Raw genomic sequence first — 25,561 nt, forward strand, 5'->3', positions numbered from 1 at the left:
GAAGAGTTGGTTCTTTGAAAGAGCAAATAAAATTGATAAACCCTTAGCCACTTTATGAAAAAGAGGAAAGAAAAGAATCATATTTATGCAATTAAGAATGAAAAGGGTGAAATCACAACAGATCTTGCAGAAATTGAGAAGATCATTAATACCCACTTTGAGAACCTGTATTCTGATGTTATGGAAAAAACAGAAGAAATAGATTCTTAGATACATGTGAATTACCAAAGTTTAATCAAGAAGATATAAGAATTCTAAATAATCAAATATCTATTAATGAAATGAAAATGTAATTAAAAAATGACTAACAAATAAAAATCCAGTTCCTGATGGATTCATTGCTGAATTCCACAAGAAATTTAGAGAAGACAGAGAGTCAAACACCCATTCATAATAAAAACCCTACAGAAACTTGGAATATTTGATTTTACCTCAATCTGATAAAAGCCAACATCATTGTGATGGATTAACTAATTGTCAACTTGTAACACCCAGCTGATCTGTTTTTTTAAAATTTATTTTAAAAATAAAAGAAGGAAAACATATTAACAACAGACATCCATTTACGAAATAACATAAGAACAATACAAGCAATACTGAATTACAAAGTAGTAGGAAATTAACAATGGTTGTTGTATTATGTATTGATATGTTCAAAGTGGTTTCTCAGAAAAACAAATAGAGACATGCAAGATTGATCAAACAAGTAATCATTAACTGTTCCTTTCAGTAAAGCAATGGAAGTCACTAGGACAACTATGTTAGTTATCATGTATATACATACACACATAATTTCCCCTTCTTTCTTTTCTGTGTACCCTCATCCTTGTTGCTCTTTACTTTTAAGCATTTTCCTTTCATTTCACAATGTCTATCATACCTCCTAATTTTTATTCACTCTTTCAGGTTCTTACACTAGTGAGACAATACGTTGCTAACACATGGACCCCAGCTGATCTGAATCAGCATGGCTCTGGGTGTGGAAGACCTACCTGAGGATTATTGCCAACAGGATAAATGCAGAATTGAATGGAAAGAGGTGTGCTATTGATTCTCTTGGAGAAGTTTGTCATGGTGGTCTTCCTGGTATGAACTCAGCTGTTCTCACTGTCAGAGGAGCTCCTGTCCTTGCTGTCAGTGAGGATGGCTGCAGTTCTTTTCAGGGGAGCTCTGGTTCTTACCTTGGGTGTTGATTTCTGACTCCAGTGCAAATCTCTTAGCCTCATAGGACAGATCCTTCACTTCACTGGCATAGACTTTCTAGCCTCCACCACTGCCCTTTAGGCTTTCCCAGTGCAGATCCTTGATACAGACTTGCATAAGACATTGTCTTGGGTTCTAGGCTTCCAGTTGGACTTGTGGGGAACATGGACATGGACTCTATGCCTTCAGCTGGACTCATTCAGGACATTGCTGGGATCCAGGCCCACAGATGAATTCTTTGGGTCTCTAGTGTGTGGACAAATCTCCGGCACTCTTCTGCATTTGGCTTTTTGGGTGAATATTATAAAATAGTCCTATAAATTATGTGTCCCATATTAAATCCATCCCCTTGCAAGCCCTGCCTACAACACACAAGTTAGTTTTTGGAAATCTGGAAATGGAGCTGTTGGAATTTCAAGAAAGCTCTATCTGGAAAAATAAATTCTGTGACCTGCATGCAACACTTGAGAAGATACAGTGTAATGGGATGACAAAGGACAGCACAGTTGGTAGTTCTGAAAATAAAATCCTTAAAGTGTGGAATTTTCTAACAAATAATTTTAAGTCGGCGGAAGCACCTGGGACTGCTTTTCTTTGGCTCATCTTGGGCTTGTGAGCAGCTGTTTTTAACTTTGAATTATATCGAATTTGGTATAAAAAACAGACTAACAGATGACTTGAAAGTTGCATGTGTTGCTCTCAAACAAAGTATGAGCCAAGGTTTGACAAATTATCAGCATTGATAAAACAGCAAAGATCACATGAATTGTACAAAAGCATGCTGAATACAAACTCTGACCTTTCAATAAAACCTGTTTATATCATTGAAAGCTCCATTATTGTGTTTTTCTTTTAAGACAAAAGATGTTCATGTATGAGTTATTTTTTGAAACTAAAACCTCAGCATTTGGGTTTAATTGCAATGCTGGCAACTTTGCGGTAAATAGGTAGGTTCTGGTTTGCAGTTTGGGCACTAGAGCCATCACTGCCCTAGAGCCACCACAGGTCAAGGAATACTTGGCTTTAGAATCAAGATGAATTCAGGAACAATTAAACATCTGAGCAATAGACATTCCATGCAAGATGACTGTCAAATGTCAGAGACCCTTGGACAAACTAAGCAAGTAAATCCTGAGACCTAGCAATATATATATATATATTTTTGGTTTTTCTCGGGTACCAGGAACCGAACTCACGACCTTGCGCTTGCCAGGCAGGCGCTTTTGCCGCTGAGCTAAATCCCCAGCCCCGACCTAGCAATATATTATCTACCAAGTTACACTTAAAATAGAAGGCAATAGGCAAGTTGAAAATGAAAAGAAGTACATCCAACAAATACAAACCCCAAAAACTCACTAGCTTAGTTTCAGACAAAACATTTGCAGCAAACCAACAAACCAAGACAAAGAAAGGTATTTCACGTTGACAAAAGAAACAAACTGAAAAGATTTAAGTGTCATAAATATAGGCCCCTAACATCATACCCATGACATACATAAAGCTACTTGTGGTAGAAATAAGATGAGAGAAAGATAAATCAAGAATTGCAGTTGGAGATTTTAACATATATTCAAAAGCTGATAAATCAAGCAGAAAAAACCACAAGAATCCAGAGGAGTTTAATAACATGATTATTTAAGTCAAATTGTCAGAGATTTAACTTCATATTCAAGTATAGAGTATCTTCTTTTGAGCATACCCAGAACAGGTACAAAATAATTCATGCATGATGCCACAGAGAAAGTCCCAATGAATTAGACAGAAATGAATTCATGTAAATTACATGTTGTGCAGGAAATATGGTAAAACCATAAATCAATATCAGAGGGTATTAAAGGATGAATAATGGCCCTGCAAAGATTCCATGCTTAAATGCTCAGGATTTGTGAATATATTACCCTATGTGGCAATGTAACTGTGCAGATGTGATGAAAGTTAAGGGCCTTGAGCTGGTGAGAGTTGCCTGGATCACTAAGGCAGCTCAATTAAATCACATGAGACTTAAAATGGGAGAACCTCTCCCAGCCAGGGTTGAAGGAGACATGGTCAGGGAGATGTCACGTGAGAAAGACTCAACATGCTGCTGGTGATTTTGAACCTGGAGGAAGGAGGGGCTGTAAGCCAAAGAAGATGGGTGGCTTCTAGAAACTGGGCATGGTCCTTAGCTGACACCCAGAAGGAAACAGGGCTCTCTATTCTGACAAGAATCCTGCGAGCATCTTGAATAAGCAGACATGGGTTACCCTCTTCAGCCTCCTGCTCTGCTGACACTTGGACATAAACGAATTGTGTCTGACTTCTGACCTCCAGAAATGTAAGAATAAAGCCACTAGGCTTGTGGTAATTTGGTACAGCAGCAAGAGAAAAACTGAACACATGACTGAAGACTTCCATACCACTAAATCATTCCCAATTAAAGAAGGTATAAGGGACTATATTAATCATATATTGTTACAAGTATGTAACATATCTTTAAGTTTAGTGGTATAAGACAAAATATATATTTACTTTGCATTTCCAGTGGGTTAGGAGTTCAGGTATGGCTTAGTTGTGTGCTCAGTTTCAAAATCATGGTGGTGGCTGAGGCTGTGGTCATCTTAAAACTTAACTGGAGAAGGTTCTTTATGTGTACTCATGGGTTGTTGGTGGGATTCGGATCCTTGCAGGTTGCTGGCCAGAGGCTGCCAATTCCTTGCTCTGTGAATATGTTCAATATGGCAGCTTGCTGTAGCAAAATGAGCAAGAGAGTGAGGGAGTGCTGGCAGGAGGAACTGAATAATCTTTTGTAACCCAATCTCTGAAGTGATATCCTATAACTATCATCCTATTCTAGGAGCAAGTCTCCAGGACTTAAGGGCGGGAGTTACATAAAGGCAGGAGTCCCAGGTGGCAGGGATCTTTGGAGCCACATGAGTTCTAACTAGAAGCTATGTATTCAGCTTCTCAGTTCTTTTCTTTGTCCTGCTATGGGAAACATGGACTTGATGTCAGGTGGAACATCTTGCAGTGCAAGGGTGAGGGGTGCATCCCAAGTCTGGTGGACTTGCCAGGGTCCTAAATATTGCAGAGCTATTGTGTCAGACCTGAAATCCCTACATCCTGACCTTTACATGAGATAAAAATGAATTTCTAGCTTTTTAAACCTATGGTTATTTTAAGTCTCTGCTATATGCAGGTGAATTCTATATAATAAGTAATACACAACTGAAGAGAAAAAGTCACTATGTTTTCGATGGTATAAAGACATATAATAAACATAAGAAAGTAAATGAAATATTAGAACTAATAAGAGAATTTAAAGTTCAGCAACATTTGGGGGTTTCAGGTCAATCTGAATTGTACCTTCTGTAGAAATAACTCATTACAAGATGTAAAAGAAAATACGGTAGTAATTAAAATGGCAAAAAACCGCCTACCCCCCATGAAACATATAATTTTCTAGGAATTAGCATAATAAAAAACTCAAGTCTTTTGTGAAGAAAAATTTGATACTGTATTAAATGATATAAAATGAGATATAAATAAATAAAGAATTATGGATAATATGCCAATATTATAACACTGTTGATTTTTACCTAATTAATCTATAAGTTCAATGCAACACTGATTAAAAATTTTAGTATATTTTTAGTGGACTTAATAAATGACTTCTACAAATTGGATGAGTGAATAAACCTCCATGAATAACTGAAACTTTTTGGGAAAAAGAAGCAAAGAAAGGAGGCTCACAAACCAGATTTTGACCTATATCATAAACCCAGCATAAAAACATATCCAATGGATTAGAAGGACCTCAGGAAATAGACTATCTATGGGAACTCTTTTATGGAATTAGGGAAAAGGTGGCATATTTGGTAAATAATCTTGTGAAAATGAAGCTATTACCTGGAGAAAAATAAACTTATTTTTTATGGATCCTTATTCCATATCCTGGTGGATCAAAGTAAATTCCTGGTGGATCAAAGAAAGATACATTGAAAGATAAAGCAAAAGCTAATAGAAAACAGTGTAGATTATTCTTTTTGCTCTTGAGTGGGGAAGTATTTCTTAATTGGTGCTGAGGTTTGGACTTTTTGTCTGTGGTGCTGAGGACTGAACCCAGGGCCTCACACATGCTAGGAAAGTGCTCTATCACCAACCCACACTGCTAGCTGTTTTGGATTTTAAATATCACACAAAGACTGATGTGTTAAAGGCTTGGTTCCCAGCCTGAAACCCCAGGGGTAGCTGGTGAAACTTCAGTTGGGCCTCTGAGGATGTGCCCTTGAAGGGGATATTGGGCCCCTGCCTTCTCCTCTCTGCTTTCTGGCTGCCACAAGGTAACAGGACTCCTGTACCACAAGCTCCCGCCATGACACAGTGCTGCAAAGGCCCAAAATAACAAGGCCAAGTTATTTGAACTGAGGCCTCTGAAACCGTGAGCTAAACGTAAATATTTTTCCTTATTAAGTTGCTTATCTCAGGTATTTTGTCAATAACACAAAGAGATCCTCCAAGTATATACACTAACAGGAAAAAATATATTTTAATATATTAAAAAGTATTTTCTTAGGGGCTGCTGTTGAAAGATGAACACTATCATCAGAGCAAATCAGCCTGAAGGATGCATTTGTAACATCTATCACTGAAAAAAATTAGTTTGTAGAATGTAGAGAAAAACACCTAAAAGTCAGCATGGAAAAGAGCAGTTATTATAAGAGGAGGTAAATTGCCAACATCCCTGACTGACAGCTTGACTGTGACCTCCTGAGATCCCAAGACAGGGTCACTTAGTTCAGCTCCTCCAGACCTTTGGAAACTTTGTGAGGTGATATTTTCAGCTGCTAAATTTTGGATTAGTGTGCTCTTCAGCAACAAATAACTAACGTAAGAAGTAAGGTGCAAATAGAGACTTTTGTGCTACTATGGACTATATTTAGATATCATCATGAGTTTTTGAAAATTCAAATAATGATATGAAAAAAATAGACTCTTGCCAGTCGTGGAGGCACATGCTTGTAATCCCAGCACTCTGTGAGGCTGAGGCAGGCAACTCAGTGAGACCCTGTCTCAAATAAAAAAAAGGATGAGGATTTAGCTCCACGTGAAGGTCCTTGGTTTAATTTTCAGTAATACTTTCTCCCTGCACCCACCTTCCCTTTTTCCCTCCCTCCCTTCCTCCTTCTCTGTTAATTTTGGAATAATATTAGATATATAAATAGATTTAACAGATTGTAGAATTGTAGAAAGGGTTTCCACAATACCCCTCATCCTGCTTCTGTCATAGTTAACATCTCACATAACCCTGGATATTTGTCAAAACTAAGAAATTGACACAGTGTTTCATAAAGGAAACTCCCTGGTCTCTTAATCAAACTCAAGACTTCAATTGAATTTATCAATTTTTCCACTAATATTCTCTTTCTGTCTTAGGACTCAACACGGGGAACCCCATTGCATTTAGTTTTCAAATTTCTCTAGTCTCCTGGGCCATGACAGTTCCTCAGTTTTTCTTATTTTTCATGACCTTAACAGATATCTTACCTATATTAAAATTACTTTTGTTTATTGCATTGTATTCATTTGTGACAGATCTAGGAGAATGAACTACAGACATTCAGGGTTTCTACACATTGCAATTAGTTTCACAATCATTTGTGCAAGTATTCAGTTGTCTGCCTTCTCCAATAACCTGTCAGATTCATTAAGGCAGAGATTGTATTTGCTTTTGCAAAGTTTGTATGATGTCTGAGACGGTAATTTTTCCATAAATACAAGTAGAATGAATGAGTACACAGTTAATGGCCCAGAGGAGTTTTTTTGTGTGTGTGGTAATGGGAATTGAAGCCAGGTATGTTCTACCACTGAGGTATTGCCCCATATCTTTAAATTTTTTAAAAAAATTTTGAGACAGGGTCTTACTGAGTTGCCCATGCTGGGCTTGAACTTGCAGTCCTCCTGCCTCAGTCTCTGGAGCAGGTGGAATTACAGGTAAGTGCCATTATGCTTGGCTGAATGGTTTTTAATGAAACGGTGAGCTGCAGTAGTCAGAGGATTGTGCTTGTATTACAGTAAGTCCTAAGTAGTAACTATTTTCTAGGCACCAGACACATTGCACTTCACCTATATTAGCCAAATAAATGTGTGTTCAACTCATTACATAAAATAAGGGTTGTGAAATTCTTTCCAATGGACTCTGTCTCTTCTAGGGAGACAAGTCTTATTTGGTTTCTGGGAATTAATTATTCCTTTTAGTTAAACCCACTGCAATTGAAGAGAAAAAAAATCTGCCAAAATGGGTAGAGCAGCTGTTGTAGAAACAGCACATGCTGGAAGTATAGTGTGTCTGTATGCCAGGGAGAGAAAGCAAAAATCAAGACAAGTTTTTCAGGAGCAATGTAGGCAGAGAAAAACAGCACAAGTTAACAAGTTGGGGAAGAAAATGCCAATTTCTTACTCATCCCTGCCTCTTTGAAATCCAAAGTCTAAGTTCTGAAAGCTTTATTTTAATTAAATACAACCTCATCTTAATTCAGGGTAAAACTCTCACCATCTCTTAATGTTTGAATGTAAAATTTTCACCCTTTAATACTACTCTTTATATTACCGTTGGCATTTTACTTAGAATGCTAAGTGCAAATCATCTGTTGGACTTTTTTTTGTGGTGGGAAGAGGCAGAGACGGTGATGGCACATCTGGGAAGATGGTGGAAATAAATCTTAATGGCATTTGGGAAGTGAGAAAAGCTAAACTGGTGTCTGTGGCCAAAACAATGATGCATTCTGGGGCAGCTCAACTGGCATAATTATTAAAGTTTTTTTGTGGTGGCCTATATATAATTTAGAAATAATAATAAATTGGAATTGGACTCTTGGCTCCTTTCCCAGATTAAATTCCTTGAATGTTTATCTTATAGAAGCCACAAAGAGAATCCAATTTTTAGTCCCATATATTTATCTCAGTGCAATAAGTGTGTTTGTTTTGTTATGCCTTGTGTAGGGAAAAATAAAAAAGTGTGTTTCAGAGTAAATACCAAAAAGTTATTATAGTAAAAACTTAGGATTGAGCTTCTGTAATATATTTTTCTAGTGACAATATAGCCTGATAAATCAGGGCTCTTTCTTTACTTTAAAATTGATTTTCCATATTTTTTTAACTAGATGTCGAAAATTCAGCTTTAAATGTCTGGTTTTTTTTTTTTTTTAAATCTATGGTCTTCTATGAGAAGAAATTACTTGTGTCCATATTTAAATTATTTGCATTCCTCAAATTTTCATTGCTTTACTTCCAGATTGCTGTTCCATAAAAAGGGCTCATTTATCTATTCACTCCTTGTTTATGGAAAACTTGTATTGGATTCCTAATGATTAGCTTGGTATCTGACATATGGTGATTATATAGCTAAATATATCTATGTTTATATTCACATATATTTGTTGAATAAATAAACATGGTATTGATGCACATAACATTATTTGAATGTATTTTCTAAGACATAGCTAATTTTTTTTCAATATATGTTCCTCCTTTCACGAATTTTATTTTATTTTCACTGAAAGGATATTTATTAATGCTACAAATCAGAGATCCAATCACAGAAGTATTGTCTAGAATACAAAAAGAAAAAAAAATGAGGTCACTTGAATTATCCTGAAAAGCTCTCTAGATCCTTCAATTTTGCAGCTATATTCTGAAGTACCCCAGCTTAAAATTCTAACTGAAAATTAAAGTTTTTACTTACAAGTGTAGTAATCCCTCCTTGTCTATGGGGGATCTGTTCCAAGACCCTCAGTGCATGCCTGAAACCATGACAGTCAGAAACTGAATATTCAACAAGACCTTTTGCCTTCATAGCTGGGCACTCGAATTTTAACCATAAAATTTTTATTCATTTATTTCTCCTCTTTCCTCCCTTTCCCCTATTCTCTACAGTCACTGATAACCACTGTTATTTCTATTTTAAATTCTATAAAGTCAACAATTTCACATATCGGTGAGATCATAAGGCGCTTGTCTTTCTGTTTCATTTAACCTAATGAACTCCTGTTCCATCTGTGTTATCACAAATGATGAGATTTCATTCTTTTTATGACTGGGTAATATTCCATTGTAGATGTGTACCATATTTTCTTTTCCTTTATTTCTTTTTTTTGTTGGTTTTTTGAGACAGGGTCTTGCTAAGTAGCACAGGCTGGCCTTGAACTAATAGCGATCCTTATGCTTCAGCTTCCCAAGTGCTGGGACCACAGGTGTGTGCCACTATGTCCAGCTACCACATTTTCTTTATTCATCAGCTAATGGACACTTTGGCTATTCTAATTTCTTTTTTCTTTTTTTTTTTTTGGTTTTTCTCCGGTACCAGGAACCGAACTCATGACCTTGTGATTGCCAGGCAGGTGCTTTGCTCCTGAGCTAAATCCCCAGCCCCCTATTTCTATTTCTTGGTTATTATGAATAGTGCTGTCATAAACATGGGGGTGGGGCTGTCTCTTTGACATACTGATTTGAGACTGTTCTACCTCGAAGTTTTTGAGAAACTTCTATACTTTTCCACAGTGGTGACAATAATTTATATTTCCACCAACAGTGTGCAAGGGCTTCTTCTTCTCCATACCTTTACCATTCATTGCTATCTTTTGTCTTTTCTGATTATAATCATTCTTAGTGGAGTGAGGTAGTATCTCATTGTGGTTTTGATTTACGGTTCCCTGGTGATTAGTGATGTTGACCATTTGTACATCCAGTAGTAATAGAATTTTTATCTTGGTTCCAGCTTTAAAAGCAGGGGCTTGCCCTGCACTTTACCACTTTCCCTTCTTTTATGGCTGGAGTGTAGTCAAGGTGTTGTATCACCACTGGGCCACAGATAGAAGATGCTTTCAACCCTGGTTGACATGTAGAGCACAGCCTCCCTCCAGCCCCATTCTCTGCAACTCTATCATTATGCATGTGAGGGAGAAACAAACTTCATCTTGTTTAAAGCCATTGTCACTTGGAGGTGCCTCTTACAAGTGGGCAAATCTATCTTTGAAACATAGAGTTCTCAAGGCACTTTGCTTTAGATGGGGTCAGAAGAGAAGGCCTCCAATGACCATGATATAAGTCAAAATATGACAAATTCCATGAAGGAGAACAATAATTACCCTCAAGGTTTGAAGGAGCAAGAGTTCACTGGAAGTTCACTGGGAGAGCAAATTTGGAGTGCTTTAGAAATCAGAAAGCCTGCATTTTGACAGCCGTAGAACTCTAGATTCTTCTAGGTGTGTATATTATTACTGAAGAAATCCTAACTGCTCAGCTTATTTGTCTTTCTGGTTGTCAGGTATTGCTACTTGCAGTCTTTGGAAGAACCATGGGGTTTTGGGATCACTGTGGGTTCATCTTGCACTAGAACAAAGAGGTAGACTGAACTTTCTCTGAGTGAACTATGGCTCTCACAAATGCTTAAGGTGGTCATCCACACGGGCTTAGCTGGGCAAGGTGGTGTACAGCTGTAATCCTAGTCCTCTGGGAGGCTTAGGCAGAAATATCACAAGTTTGAGCCACCCTAGGTAACTTAGTAGCTGAGTGAGACCCTGTATCAAAGTAAAAAAAAAAAAAACAAACAATAAAATAAAAAAACCGCAGGCATGTGTCCTCAGTACCAAAACCCAAACCCAAACCCAAACCCAAACCAAAACCAAAATGAAAAGCGAAACATTGGGTTTAGAGTCAAGCAGATACGGTGTGTTTTCAAATTCTGCTTCTACCACTTACGAGCTATGAGTCTATAGTGGTCATTGAGATTTGGGTCCATGAGTTCATGTCTGTTTCACCATTTGGGACTTATGTCACTAATAACAACTTGTTTAGCCTTTCTATATGCTAATTGCCTTCTGAGTAAAATGAAAATAATAAAAGCATGTACTTCATAGGGTTATTGGAAGGTTAAGTGAAAGTGCATTATAATATTAAGTCAACATGTGTTTAATGCTTAGAACAATATATGCTAACACACACTCTTATAGTCTTGTTTAAGATATGGAAACAAAATAATGTCTGGTATATGATAAAAGGTTAATATGCCTCTTTTTATTAATGACATAACCTTCTGGTGGCTCACTTTACTCATGTAAAAGAAGTAAGGATATTGTTTCTTTGTCCTCATTTGTAAAATAATATCCACCTCTTAAACTGTGATGTATGGTTTATGAGGCACTTGCACAATGTGTGGTACATAGTAGGTCCATAAATTATCCCACAACTTTTGAAGTTACCTAATGCTCTGATGTGTTGATATCTCTATAAGGGTGCCATGGCAGAGATCTGGAGAATTTCAGCTAGTGTTGGAGAGGAAATGGGAGCATCAGCCATTTCTTAAGTCCTCTGTGTGATTCACCCAAGTCCTGGAAGGTGTCTGCATCCTTTCTGATGGTCAAGGAAAGCGAAGTTCAGAGAAGGTAACACCAGACTTTCACAGGACAGGGTCTGAGGAGGTCCCCACAAAGAGGAGATGGAGACATAAGCTTCATCCACAGAATAGGTTCTTTTTCTTGTCTTTTTGAGACAGGGCTTCACTATGCAGTTCAGGTTGGGCTTGAAGTCACTATTTCACCCAGGTTGGCCTTGAATTTGTAGTGATCCTATGGCCTTAGCCTCTGCTCGGATTACAGGCATGCACCATCATGTCCAGCCAAGAATAGATTCTTGTCTCATCTTCACAGAAAAGGATGCATCAGTGAGAGGCATAGGCTGATTTATTAGGCAGAGTTAGAAAGTAAAATAGGGAAGGACCTTTAGCTTGAAAAGCTGAAGGGAACATATCTCTGATGGAGAAGATCACACTGGCTTGTTAACAAAGAAATGAGGCCAGTTTTTATGGTGTGGCTGAGGCAGGCCAAGGTCTGGTTAATCATTAGCTCAGTTCTAGTTTTTAAAATTGGCTCTGGAGAAGTCCTTATCTCTCAAGGGGAAAATTAAGTCTCCATAAGATGACTGTGCTTGGGGTCGTCTCAGTCTTGTGGATGTTCTTCTTGGATACAGGTGGCCAAAGTTTTTGGGCAATGGAGACTTCTGCATGGCTGCTGGTAGTTTAATGCACCGGTAAGTCTCTTATTTTGATGTCCTCATTCTTGAAGGTGGATGAGATAGGTTATATAAATTTAGGGCTAATCAACCTTGTCTTGTCAGCTTGTAGACAGACAATTCCTAAGTGATTAATCTGCTTATATGTAGAAGGATGTGACCCAAAGTTTTAATGCAAAAAAAAGTGCAGAAAATGAAGGTCAAACTGTGTTTCGTTTTGTTTTTAGTTACCAATTAGGAATCTACAGGCTCAAATGAAGAGTCAAATAAAGTTACTGGTCTTTTTGATAGCAAAAGTAACTTTTACCTACCTCAGGAAACGCTTTACAAATTGTGCTTTTAATGAGTAACAGATTAATGAGTAATTTTAATGAGTAACAGACACTGGAATTTACTTGATCTTTGTCTCTGTGGTGGTCTCTGTCTGTGTCAGGCTTATGGTCACTCAGATGGGCCTAGCAGGTGGGAGACTTACTGGGAATCCTCTGAGGGCTCACATGGTAGCAAGGTTAACAGCCCAGCAGGAATGTTGAAAAAGGAGCTCAAAATGTCTTTCTTAGAGGACCATGTCTACCAAGAGTATTGGCCAGGTCACTGTCCCTGTTCCAATTGTTCAAAAAGGTACCCAAATGAAAGAACCTTGGATCCATGGTGGTACTGAGGGACTATTCCCATTGGAGCCTCCAGGCCCTGGCCATTTCTTGACTTTCTGGATATAAACATATTCTTTCCTTCTTCAGCTAAAGAGAAGTGTTCTGGCACGGAGGCCCCAACCATATGGTGTCACTGGGGAACATTGACAATGTAGGGGAGAGGACCCTGAGTTACACAATGCATTTCAGGAGTTGTTGGAATATTAATCTAGCTCAGGCTGTTTCTCAGCTGGCCTATGCTAGCTTCTCAGGACTGTCCTGAAAGTTAGGAGGCTAAGAGATTGCAGACAGCAAGAGAGCACCTGGGGCTTTCTGCAGGTAAGGCTGGGAGGGATATGAGTTAGCCAACACATCTCATTGCCCCAATGAGAACTCGGTGGTAGTAAGCAAGAGTCAGACTTTAGCTGCAGTAAAATCCTCTAGTTTTGTTAAGAAAAGACAGGAGAATAGTATGGAAGAGAATTAACTTTCCCCAAGGGAATAGACTGAAGGGGTGGACCTTGAGAAACAGGACAAGGTCTCTACTCAATCTTGAGCAGGAAGGGTGACCTGGATCTGGTCATTTCTATTTCTGCCAGTTTAGTCGTCTCTGCAGGATCTAACTCACTCCTATCTCAGTCACCTTGTTGTGTTCTAAATCAGGGACAGATGGAACTGCCACAGGACGTTCTGCTCCTGGGATGGAAACCAATGAAACACCACATGATCATGAAAACAAATTAGGGTGCCGCAGACTTAATGGAGGACACAGTGGTACTGCTGGAGGACTAAATGAGAGATTCTCAGGGCCACAGACTGTGTGGTGGCACCAGCAAGCTACAACAGGTGTTTTCAGTGACTCAGTAACTGATGGGAGCCCTTGGGACCCATCTCACAGTGGCTTTCACCTAAGATAAGGCTTTGGCTCTTTCTACTCATAAAGGGAAGACGTTTTCTCAATATCTATTCTACTTAGAGGGGTACAAATTTTCATGGACTTGGACATATGAGGAATACAGGTTTCTTTATTTTTTATTATTTAGTATCTGATCACAAGCCTTCATTTGTGTGCTGCAAAAAATATATAGTCTGATCACTTCCAACAATATCATATCAAAACCAATGACTTATTATTTGGAATGCCAGGCACTTTCAGGATTGTTTCCTTTGCTCCCCTCCTTCCTTTAGTGTGGCTGCTGCACTGGAGCAAGAGCTTTAACAAAAGCGATGGGGCAACCCTTCCTGGAAATCTACTGGTTTTGGTCATACCCTGGTGATTTGGTCACTTTCTCCCACACTGAAACAAAGTACCCAGCACACACAACTTTAAGGAGAAGAGGTTTATTTTGGCTCATGGTTATAATCTGTGGTAAGCTGGTTCCAAAGCGGAGAAGCATAATGGAGGAAAATCTGCTCACATCATAGTGACCAGGAAGTGTAGAGAGAATTGAGGATGTAAGAAGGAAGATATACTCTTCCAGTTTATGCCCACAGTGACCTGCCTCTTCAGAGCACACTTCTAATAGCAAATCAGCTAAATGTCTCCTATGATTCAATCACTTTCCAAAAACCCCACCTATGATTTCATATGGCCCCTTGGGGGACTGTCTTGGTTACTTTTCTCTCATTGCTGGGACAAAATACCTAACCCCCAAAATTAAGGAAGGAAAGGTTTATTTAGCTTGCAGTTTGTGGAGGTTTCAGACCATACCTGGCTGGCTCCAAGGGAGAGTGGCACATGGCACAGGGCAACCATTCATGGCAGTGGAAGATAGCAAGAGCAATAAGAGCAAAAGGGAGAAGTGGTGGCAAGCAGCCTTTTTCCCTCCCTTACATTGTAGGCAAACTATCTATCCCAGGGCAGGTGTAACACTCACACCCATAATCCTAGCATTGGACTATGGATCAATCAAAAATCTAGAATAGAAGCCTGTCCAATGACTGCATGAGGATTTGGGGGGCATGCAGACACAAACCATAATGGACATTTGAGATTTAAACTGTAACATTTGCTCGTGGCCCCAGAAAGACTCCCACATATCTCCTTATGCAAAATCCATTTAGATTATCTCTAAGAGACACCAAAATATTAACAATTTTTAGCATTAGTGAAAAGTCCAAATCCAAAGCTCCTCTGAGACTCAAGGCAAACTCTTATGATCCTGTAAAAAATGTTAAATACTGCTGATATACAATGATACAAGGTAAACATTCTTATTCCAAAATAGAAGAATTGGAGGATAGAAAGAAATGTGACAAAAGCAAGACTGAAATCCAGCAAGGCAAATATTAAATACTGTAGCTTTGTGTCTAGCATGTGGGTCAAGTTGTGATAATGAGATGTGAACTCCAAAGGGCTTGAGTGACCCTGCTCTATAGCTTTGTTGGTTTTCCACTCATGGCTTCTTTCTTGGAGTAACTTTGCTTCTGTTTGTGACTTTGCTCAGAAGATGCTCCATGTTACTGGCTTCTCTAACATATCTCTGCTGTATCTTTGGTTTCACTATTACAGCTTCAGGTACTGCCCTTAGAGGAACATTGCCTGGCTTCCCCGGCCTTCCTTTGAAATCTGTGTAGAAGACTCCATGACCCTACAGCTCTTGCATTCTGCATGTCTGTAAAATTAGCACCATGTCGGTAATGCCAAGGTCTGCTACTAGCTACAGCAGTAGTTGAGCTCCCTTGGATCATGGTTGCAGAGGCCTCTGATGGTTTGGATTGTTGAGCACTGTGAACTGAATCCTAAGGAGCCAATCCCTAGATAGCATCCCTGGAGCAGTGTGCCCTGGAGTTCCTTCTTAAAGTCTTTCTCTTTTGCATCCTTGAGCCTGCTAAGGACTGAGTCTTGATGTCCTCAAATCATCTTTCCCTTGTTCTGATGCAAAGTACTTAGCTTTTTTTAAAATGCAAATTTTTAAAGCAACCAACCTCTTCTCTGCTCAAACTTCACAGGTGCTTCCTTTCAGTAAAAATGGAAAACTTTTCTTATTTATTTATTTGGTACTGGGAATTGAGCTCAGGACCTTGTGCTTGCCAGGCAGGCACTTGTGCCACTGAGTTATGAAAATTTTTGTGCCTCAGCCTGAAAACTTTTAAAATGGACTTTTTCTCCTGTTTCTCAATGTAAATCTTACTAAAAGGAGCTAGCAGTACCCATGCTGCAGCTGAATGTTAGTCTGCCTTGAAATATCCTTGACCAGATTAATTAGTCTTTAATCTCAGCTTTCTACAATGTCTCAGGACATGAACAAAATGTAGGTAAATTTTCTGCCAGAGTCTGCTCTCTTCTCAGACTTCTCAGAGTCTCTCTCTTCTCAAGTTCAGCTGCCAGTAGAGTCCTTCTTTCCAATTGAAACCTCCTGAATCTGATCTTTACTGTCTGCCTATCAACATTCTTGTTCTGAGCTCTGACAAACATTTGCTGTCAAACTCAACTTATAACATTCTAGGGTTTCTCTAGATGGCATTTCCAAATCTTTTTAAACTCCTGCAAACTGTTTCCAAAATCTTTTTAACCACATGGTCAGGTATAGCATCACTCCTGGTACAAAATCTATCTTAGTTACTTTCCTCATTCCTTGGACAAAATAGGCCATACCCACCTCTAAAGGAGGCTTTGGCACACAGTTAAATTCCATGGTCAGTTGACTCTAGGAAGAAATTATCAGAGAGGCATAGTGGAGGAAAAGCTGCTCAGATCTTGTCAGTCAGAGAGCAGAGAGAGAAATGAGGAGCCATAAGAAGAGGCAAGTGGCTTGCCTCTTCTGATCACCCCCACCTTCTAATAGCAAGTCAGTTATATTACTTGTATGATTCACCTCCCCCAAACCCCACCTATGAGAGCATGAGGGCTTGGAGGGACATTCTTGATCTAAGCATAACACTTGGTCTCCTGCCTGAGGTTCCCTCATCTCCATAGTGCCTGATCTCATCCTCTAGTTCCCAATAGCGTCATCTGCAGTGTCCCTGCACAGGCTATGCAAGTGCTCTCCATCCGCTCTATGCTATTTACCCAGAATACAAAGATATGTGAAGCTCTGACAGTGAACACTGGGAGATATCACAATATAAACTTTTTTGGGGGGTTCACCTGACTGATCTATAGTCATCTTCAGGAGGACATTTGCTTTCACTTTCGTTTGCTTTCTGCACACAGTGAGTATGAAAATTTAAGTCACAAAGAAAAGTTGATAAACATTAGGTTTAGAACCAGGTACCTCTAAAAGTTTAATTCTGAGCTATTTTAGCACTGAATCTGTTTCACATGTTGTCACTTACTGGTCATTACAATAGATGTCACTATACAGCTGGCTGTGAGTGACTAAATGTAGTAGAGAGGCAGAGACTGTAAAAAATTAGGGGGGAAAAGACAAATAAAAATTGCCTTTTTTGATTAAAAATTTTAGAAGTGAGAGGAACAGCTGAAATATGATTTAAGATACCATAAGATCATATTAAAATTTCCTATAGTGGTTATTATTTTTCTTAGATTATAAAAGTAGAAAACTTAGAAGGTATGATTTTGAAGAAGAAAAGAATTACTTATAATTTTACCACCCTGAAATAATATTCTGTGTATAAATGCATTTCTATATAACATATTTTATAAGAATGTTTCATATTTAATACTTTATAAATCTTCTACTTTTTTGTTTGCTTTTTTTTCCGGTACCGGGAATTGAACTCACGACCTTGCGCCTGCCAGGCAAGCGCTGTGCCACTGAACTAAATCCCCAGCCCAGATATTCTACTTTAACAGTTTTATAATTATGAAAACAACTCCTGCTTGCTTCAGAAAACACAAGCAGAACAGACTGTGTAAACCAACAGTCTTGCTCTTTCTGCTCATGCCCAACCAGCTAAATTTATGAGCTCAAAGTGCCAAACAGCCCAAGGCCACTGGCTGAATCTTCAGGTAGCACCCACTCATGTCATTGTGCCTGGTGGTATGGGATGGTTACCAAAACAAAAGATGAGAAATAAAGCCCACTCTCTGGGGCAGAGACCTTCTCCAATTGATGTCTATAGATCACTCAGGGGAGAAGTTAGTCTTCTGTGTCTTTCCTGAGCGTTGTCATCATGTGCTTGTGTGTGAGGTGACTGTGGCTTGCTTAGCAAGTGCCACCTACATTTAAGCTGATTTAAAGAAATCAAAGATGTATTATGTCTTGTAACTCAACATTTGTAGTTGCAATTTGTGTGTGCTCCAAACTTGCACTTTCAAAAACTCTGGAAACACAGTTTTGAGTTGCCTTCCCTTTGAAAACTTTTAGTTGTGTCTAGAAGCATGGATGAGCTAGACAATCTAATTTTAACATTGTTTGCAAATGTGACCTGTCTCCTGAGAGGGGTGGTGGCAGGTGTTAATCCTAGCTCCTTCACTAAGAGAAGAACCTGTGATAAATTCCTAATTTTGTCTCCAGCTGAGCACTGGGCTTGTATTCTCTTTCTCTCTCCTTTCTTTTCCTCTTCACTTCCAATCTTTTCCTCTTCCCCTCCTCCCTTCTCCCCCCGCCTCTCCCCTGAATTCCCAGCAGGAGGTGCAAAATCAAGTACTTCCTGGGACTGTGACATGATCAGTTAAGTGGGCAAATGGAGCTCTCATGGGGCCAGTTCTACCTATTGCTGATATGCTGGAGTGTGGACTTAGTGTTGCCAGAAGCTGTATTCTTAGTGTAGTTGTAAACACAAATTTTAAAATGTGCATTTGTGAATTATAGATCAATCAGAGGAGCTCTTATATTAAACTCTCCTTAGTTCATCCTCTAACAAAACTGATAGGTTGAATTAAAAACCCTTAAAACAAAAAATATCTGTTCTTCTGGATGTATATTTAACATCTGCTAATGAGACTTTGGTTAAGGAGTGGCTTCTGTGGTCTTGTAAAAGAGCTGAATGAAAATTAAATTTATTATGGAAATATCGGTGGTCATGTTTACCTTCCCAACACTAATTCAAGCCTAAATTGATTTGAGTGTTCTGATGTCATTCATTTCTATAAGCAGAGTAAAATGGTAGCATAAATTATAGAACTAGAAGGTCATGGAGCTCATTTCTCCATTATTAGAATCCACTGCTCTTTGTTTATGAAATTAAAGATGACAGCTCTGGAGAAAAAGATGAGACCAGATAATCTCTCTACATTCCCATGCCCTCATCTGTAAATCCCTATCTTTTCCTGGCTTGCTCAGTACATTCTAAGACTGTTTATGAGCTCAGTAGGAAATACGTTGTGGCATCATGGCAGTAAGCACGAAGTGGTGATTTGTTCATTTTCTGGCTCATCATAACTTTCTTTTTGGGGATTGACCACTCTCAAGACTGTAAGAACTATGAATAAGTGATTCTATACAGATGATAAGAAAAATGAGTAAATGGAATTTGGTCAGAGTTGCTGCCTTTGCTTCCTTATGTTCTAGTCATTAGGGTGCCACACTATGATAAAGCCAGTGTTTGTGGATTTTTTAAAAATGGAAATTTCTTTTCATCAGAGTTTAGCTGCTCCATGTGTCAGACACTTAGTTCCCAGACTAGTAGAGACCTTAAAGTCCTGCAGTCTTTTGTGCAAAGTGAGGATTCCTTTCCAACTCACATATCAATGGAAAGAATTTCAAAGCTTAGGACACAATGGAGTTTAATAAGATCTAATTCTAATGATGTGCTGTATTACATTTATTTATTTTTAAAATTTGTTTTATTAGTACATATTTGCAGTAAGTGATGTTTGCAATCCCTTTTTAATCATCTTTCCCTTCCCACCCTCTTCCCTGTCTCCATCTTGAAATCCTCTTTTCCCATTTTTATTCTTGTTATTGTTATTCTTAGCTCATGTTTGTAACATATAACATTTACATTCATTGTGGGCATTTTGTACCTGTACATGGCACTTCATTAACCTTCCTACTTTCTATTCCTCTCCCTGTCTCTCCTAGTACTTAGACTCCTGGTCCCCTTCCATTTGCAAGAGATCTATCCCTTAATTTCCTTCTATCTATTCTTTATTTTGCTCTATGTTTGTGCTTTGCCCTGCTCAGATGAGGGATACCATGCAGGATGTAAGTGTGTGTGTCTTATTTATTTCACTCAGCATTATAATTTCCAAGTGCATCCATTTTCCTACAACTCTCTCAAATTTAGCCTTCTTTATAGCCAAGTAACATTCCATTATGTATAAATACCACATTTTCTTTATCCATTCATCTGTTAATGGCCATGCAGGCTGCTTCCAGGATTTAGCTCTTATGAACTGTGTTGCTGTAAACATTGGTATGCAGGTATCACTGTAATATTATGCCTTTAGCTCTTTTGGGAAGATATCTAGAAGTACACTAGCTGGATCAAATGGAATTTCTAATTAGTTCTTTGAGAAACCTCCATACTGATTTTTATAATGGTTGTACTAGTTTAAATCCCCTGTAAGAGTGTAGGAGGGTAGCTTTTTACCACAGCTATGCCAGTGTTTGTTGCTCTTTGGTTTCTTGATGGTTGCTCTTCTTTCCAATGTAAGATAAAATCTTAGCATTGTTTTAACTTACATTTCTGTAAAGGTCAGAAATGTTGAACTTTTTTTTTTCATATTTGTTGTACATTTGTGCTTCTGAGAAGTGCCTATTCAATTCACTTGCCCATTTCTTTACTAGGTCTTTGATTTTCATTAATTAATTTTTTTGAGTTATTTATTCTAGATGCTAGTTTTCTGACTGCAGAATAGCTGGCAATTTTTTTCTCATTCTGAAGTGCTATATTCCATTTAATGTGAGGACAAACTGTATATTGAGGGTCATTAAAATTTTTTGTGGCTATGCTTATTTATGGTTCTTCACGGTAATTGATTGAGTTCAAAGTCATAAATGGTTGGGATGAATTTGTTCTTGAATTTGTCTCTGTGGGCAAAGATACTCCTATAATGCTAGGTTCCAATAAAGACCCTGTGACAGACATCTCTTAATTCTATCATCATTATAGAGGCCACCACTTTTCAATTTGTGTATCCCAACTGTAATCTCTATTGTCATTAGTATAATCAGAAACTTTTATTTTTTTTTTGTGGTACTGGGGGTTGAACTCATGAGTGTTCTACCATTTAGGCTAATGCACCACCCTTTTTATTCTTTGAGATAGATTCTTCTAAGTTGCTTCTGGCTGATCTTGAATTTGTGATCTTTCTGCCTCAGCCTTACAAGTACTTAGAATTACAAGTAGAAATAACTTTAAGGAAATCTATAAATTGTTTTAAAAATTTAAGTGGCTATATATTTTTTAAAGGTAGTTGAAAAAGTAGAACTGGAGCACCAAACCAGTGAGTTCAGACATCCTTTTTAAAAAAAGTGGATGATTTATATGTCTTGAAGGTATTAAGTAAATAATTGTTTAGGTGACACATGAATATGGCAAAAATCTTGCAGGTATTACAAAAATGAGTGAAGCATGGGAGACTGAATTCATGGAGTTTGTTTGGGGAGATACATTTTTTAACTTTTAAAATTTCACAGGGACTAGGATTAGATGGATCTCAAAGGTCAACATATATAGTCTGAATTATTTAACTTCTTGAGCATTCTGAAAAGCAAACATTCCTGACCAAAATAAAACTACACCAAGACATATAATAATCAAGATTCCAGACATTCAGTACAAGAAAAAAATATTAAAAGCTGTTAGAGAAAAGAAACATCACCTATAAAGGAAAGCCCATCAGAATCATGGCAGACTTCTCAACACAGACCCTCAAGTCAAGAAGCAAACAACTTCCAGCCCAGATTGATGTACACTGCAAAAATAACTTTCAAAATTAATGGAGGACTAAGATACTTCCATGACAAAGAACTGAAGAGATTTATGGACACCAAACCAATGCTACAAAGAGATACAAAGAGATACAAAGAGATACACCATACCAATGCTACAAAAGATATTCTAGACAGAGATAAAAATGACCACCATTCCAAGAACAGAAACACAAAGAAACTGCTAGGCAAGGCAAGCAATTGAACAGAGGGGAAAAGAAGGGAATCAACAGCAGGAAAATACCATGGTCAACATAAGCCAATGCAAACCAGCTATAACCATCAGTGTAAATGGCCTCAATTTACCAATCAAAAGAAACAGACTGGCATAGTGGATCAAGAAACAAGATCCAACAATGTGCTGTATACAAGAAACACATTTAATTCAAAAAAGATTTATAGATGGAAAAATCAAGGGATGGAAAACAATCTTCCATGCAACAGGAACACAGAAAAAAGCAGGAGCAGTAATTCTTCTTGCAGACAATGTCAAATTCAAACCAAGAATGATCAAAATGGATAAAGAAGGTCACTATGTACTTGTTAGGGGAAAACTTCAAGAGGAAGAGATAACAATCATAAATATATATCCACCAAATACAGCAGCAACCAACCATATAGGACAATTATTAATAGACATGAAAAATTAAATAAGCAATAACATCAAAGGAAGGAATGACTGAGATGAGGGAAAGAAGAAAAAACAAAGAAGGAAGGCAACATGAATAGCTGGAACAACTGTATTGCTGATGTCTGAGTGTGTATTGAAATGAACAGTTAATGCTTGTAATTTTTTATGTTCTGTTCAATTTTGCATGCTTATGTCTGGTAATCTGAGCAACTGGTTTGAAGGTAATAATATGCAATGGAATTACAATGGTGAATTCCTACCATTTTGTCTAGTGAAACTCTGTATTATCTCTAATGTTTTATCTAATAATTATTTTCTTATTCTCTTCAATGATTTGAGCAATCTTCCATTCTTACATCTGGTAATCTGAGCAACATACTTGAGGATAGTGGTATGTAATGTAACAACCACTCAATTCATATTATTTTGTCTTGAAACCCTGTATCGCTTTAAATGTTCTTGTTTTGATTTGTTTATGTTTGTGGTACTGGTATGTTGCTACTGTTCTATTTTTTGTTTGTTTGTTTGCATTTACTACTCTCTTTTAAGTAAACAATAATAAAAAAATAAATAAGCAATAACACAGTAACAGTGGGACTCCTCAATACCTGACTGTCACAAAGGGATAAAAAAATCAGCAAAGAAATAACTGAACCAAACGTGTGAACAAATGAACTTGGTAGATCTTTTTAGAGTGTTCCACCCAACATCATCAGAATACATATTTTTCTCAGTTGCACATGGAGTGTTCCCTAAAATATACCATATACTAGTCCACAGGACTCGCTTAAGTAAATACAAAGGAACTGAAATTATCTCATACATAATATCTGACCATAATGCAATGAAATTAGAAGTTAGCAGCAAGGGGCTGGGGATTTAGCTCAGCGGCATAGCACCTGCCTGGCAAGCATGAGGTCATAAGTTTGATTCCCAGTACAGGAAAACAAAACCAAAACCAAAACCAAAACCAAACCAAAACAAGAAATTAGTGGCAAGGAAACATCCAAAACTGCATAAACACATGGAGATTAAATAATACTCTCCTAAACAACCAAGAGGTCACAGATGAAAGAAAGGAAGAAATTAAACAATATCTACAACTAAAGGAGAATACAGACACAATACCAGAACCAATGGGATGCAGTGAAAGCAGTCTAAGAGGAAAATTTATAGCAGTGAATTCTCACAGGAAAACAGAACAAGCATAATTAAACAATCTAATGTTCCACCTCAAGCTTATAGAAAAAGAAGAGCAAGACAAACACAAAGCCCATAGAAGGGAGGAAATTACAAAGGTGAGAGAAGAAATTAACACCATGGAAACAAACAAAAAAAAATACAAAGAATTAATGAATCAAAGAGTTGCCTCTTTGAGAAAGTAAATAAAGTTGATAAACCTTTAGCCAACCTTATTAAAAAAGGAAATAAAAGACTCAGATTCATGCACTGAGGAATGATGAGGGTGAACTCACTACAAATCCTGTGGTAATTCAGAAGATCATCAATATCTACTTTGAAATCTTTACTCTCATAGGATGGAAAACACAGAAGAAATGGACAGATTCCTAGATACGTATGAATTACCAAAGCTGACTCAAGAAGATATAAAGACTCTGAATAACACAATAGTAGTTAATAAGATTGAAAATGTAATTAAAAACTTACCAACAGAAAAAGCACAGATTCTGATGGATTAACATCTGAATTCTATAAGAAATTTAGAGAAGATCTAATGCCAATACTCTTCAAACTCTTTAATGAAATTGAAAGGAAGCAATACTCCCTAACTCTTTCCTGGAGTCAAGTGTTATCCTGATACCCAAACCAGAGAAAAGTACAACCAAAAGAGAACTACAGACCAATCTCCCTAACGGACATAGATGCAACAATCCTCAATAAGACACTAGCAAACAGAATTCAACAAATTATCAAGAAGGATGGGGCTGGGGATTTAGCTCAGTGGCAAAAGCGCCTGCCTGGCAAGCGCAAGGTCGTGAGTTCAGTTCCCGGTACCGGAGAAAAATCAAAAAAAAAAAAAAAAAGAAGGTTATACATCATGACCAGGTGGGATTTATCCCAGGAATGCAGGGACTGTTCAAGATACATAAATCAATAAATGTAACACACCATATCAACAGAGTCAGAGACCAAAATCACATGATCATCTCAGTAGATGCAGAAAAATCTTTTGGTAAAGTCCAAAACTCATTCATGATAAAAACCCTCCAGAAAATTGGAATAGATGGCCTTTATCTCAATCTGATAAAATCTATGACAAACCAATGGCCAAAATCATACTAAATGGACAAAAATAGAAAGCTTTCACTCTAAAATCAAGAACAAGACAAGGATGTTCACTATCACTACTCCCATTCAACATTGTTCTGGAAACATGAGCCAGAGCAGTTATACAAGAGAGAGAAATAAAAGGAATAAGGATAGGGATGGAAGAAGTGAAATTATCATTATTTGCAGATGACATGATACATTACATAGAAGACCCGAAAAAATCCACCAAAAGACTCCTATAGTTAATAACCAAATTCATTTCTGTGGCTGGATACAAAGTCATACTCAAAAATCAATGGTATTCTTATACACAAACAACAAACTTCTTGAGAGAGTAATTAGGGAACCCACACCATTCACAACAGCATCTCAAAAATGAAATACTTAGGAGGCAATCTAACAAAGGAAAAAAAAAAGTTTTACATATTGAAAATTAAAGTACTCTTAAAAAAGAGATCAAAGAGGATTTCAGAAAATGAAAAGATATTTCTTGCTCAAGGATAGGAAGAACCAACATAATGAAAATGGTCATACTCCCCAAATTGTTATACAGATTTAATGCAATCCCAATCAAAATACCTTTAGCATACCTCACAGAACTAGAGAAAATATTCTTAATATTCACCTGGAGCCAGAAGAGACCTAGAATAGTAAAGACAATGCTGGACAATAAAGGCAAGGCAGGAGGCATCACAATCCTTGACTTGAAATTATACTACAAAGCTACTGTGATAAAATCAGCATGATACTGCCAAAAAAAAAAAAATAAAAAATAAAAACCAGACCTGAGGATCAATGGAACAGATTACCAGATGCAGACACAACTACAGCTATACTCAGCTACCTTATATTTGACAAAGGGGCCAAACATGTTCCCTGGATGAAATATAGCCTCTTTAATAAATGGTGCTGGGGAGAGCCAGTGTTCCAGGAGCGGCTAGACACCTGGGCTCGAGTCTGTGCTCGCCCACACC

This window comes from Chinchilla lanigera, unplaced genomic scaffold, assembly GCF_000276665.1.
Source record: "Chinchilla lanigera isolate Chin_1 unplaced genomic scaffold, ChiLan1.0 scaffold00150, whole genome shotgun sequence".
Lineage (NCBI taxonomy): Eukaryota > Metazoa > Chordata > Mammalia > Rodentia > Chinchillidae > Chinchilla > Chinchilla lanigera.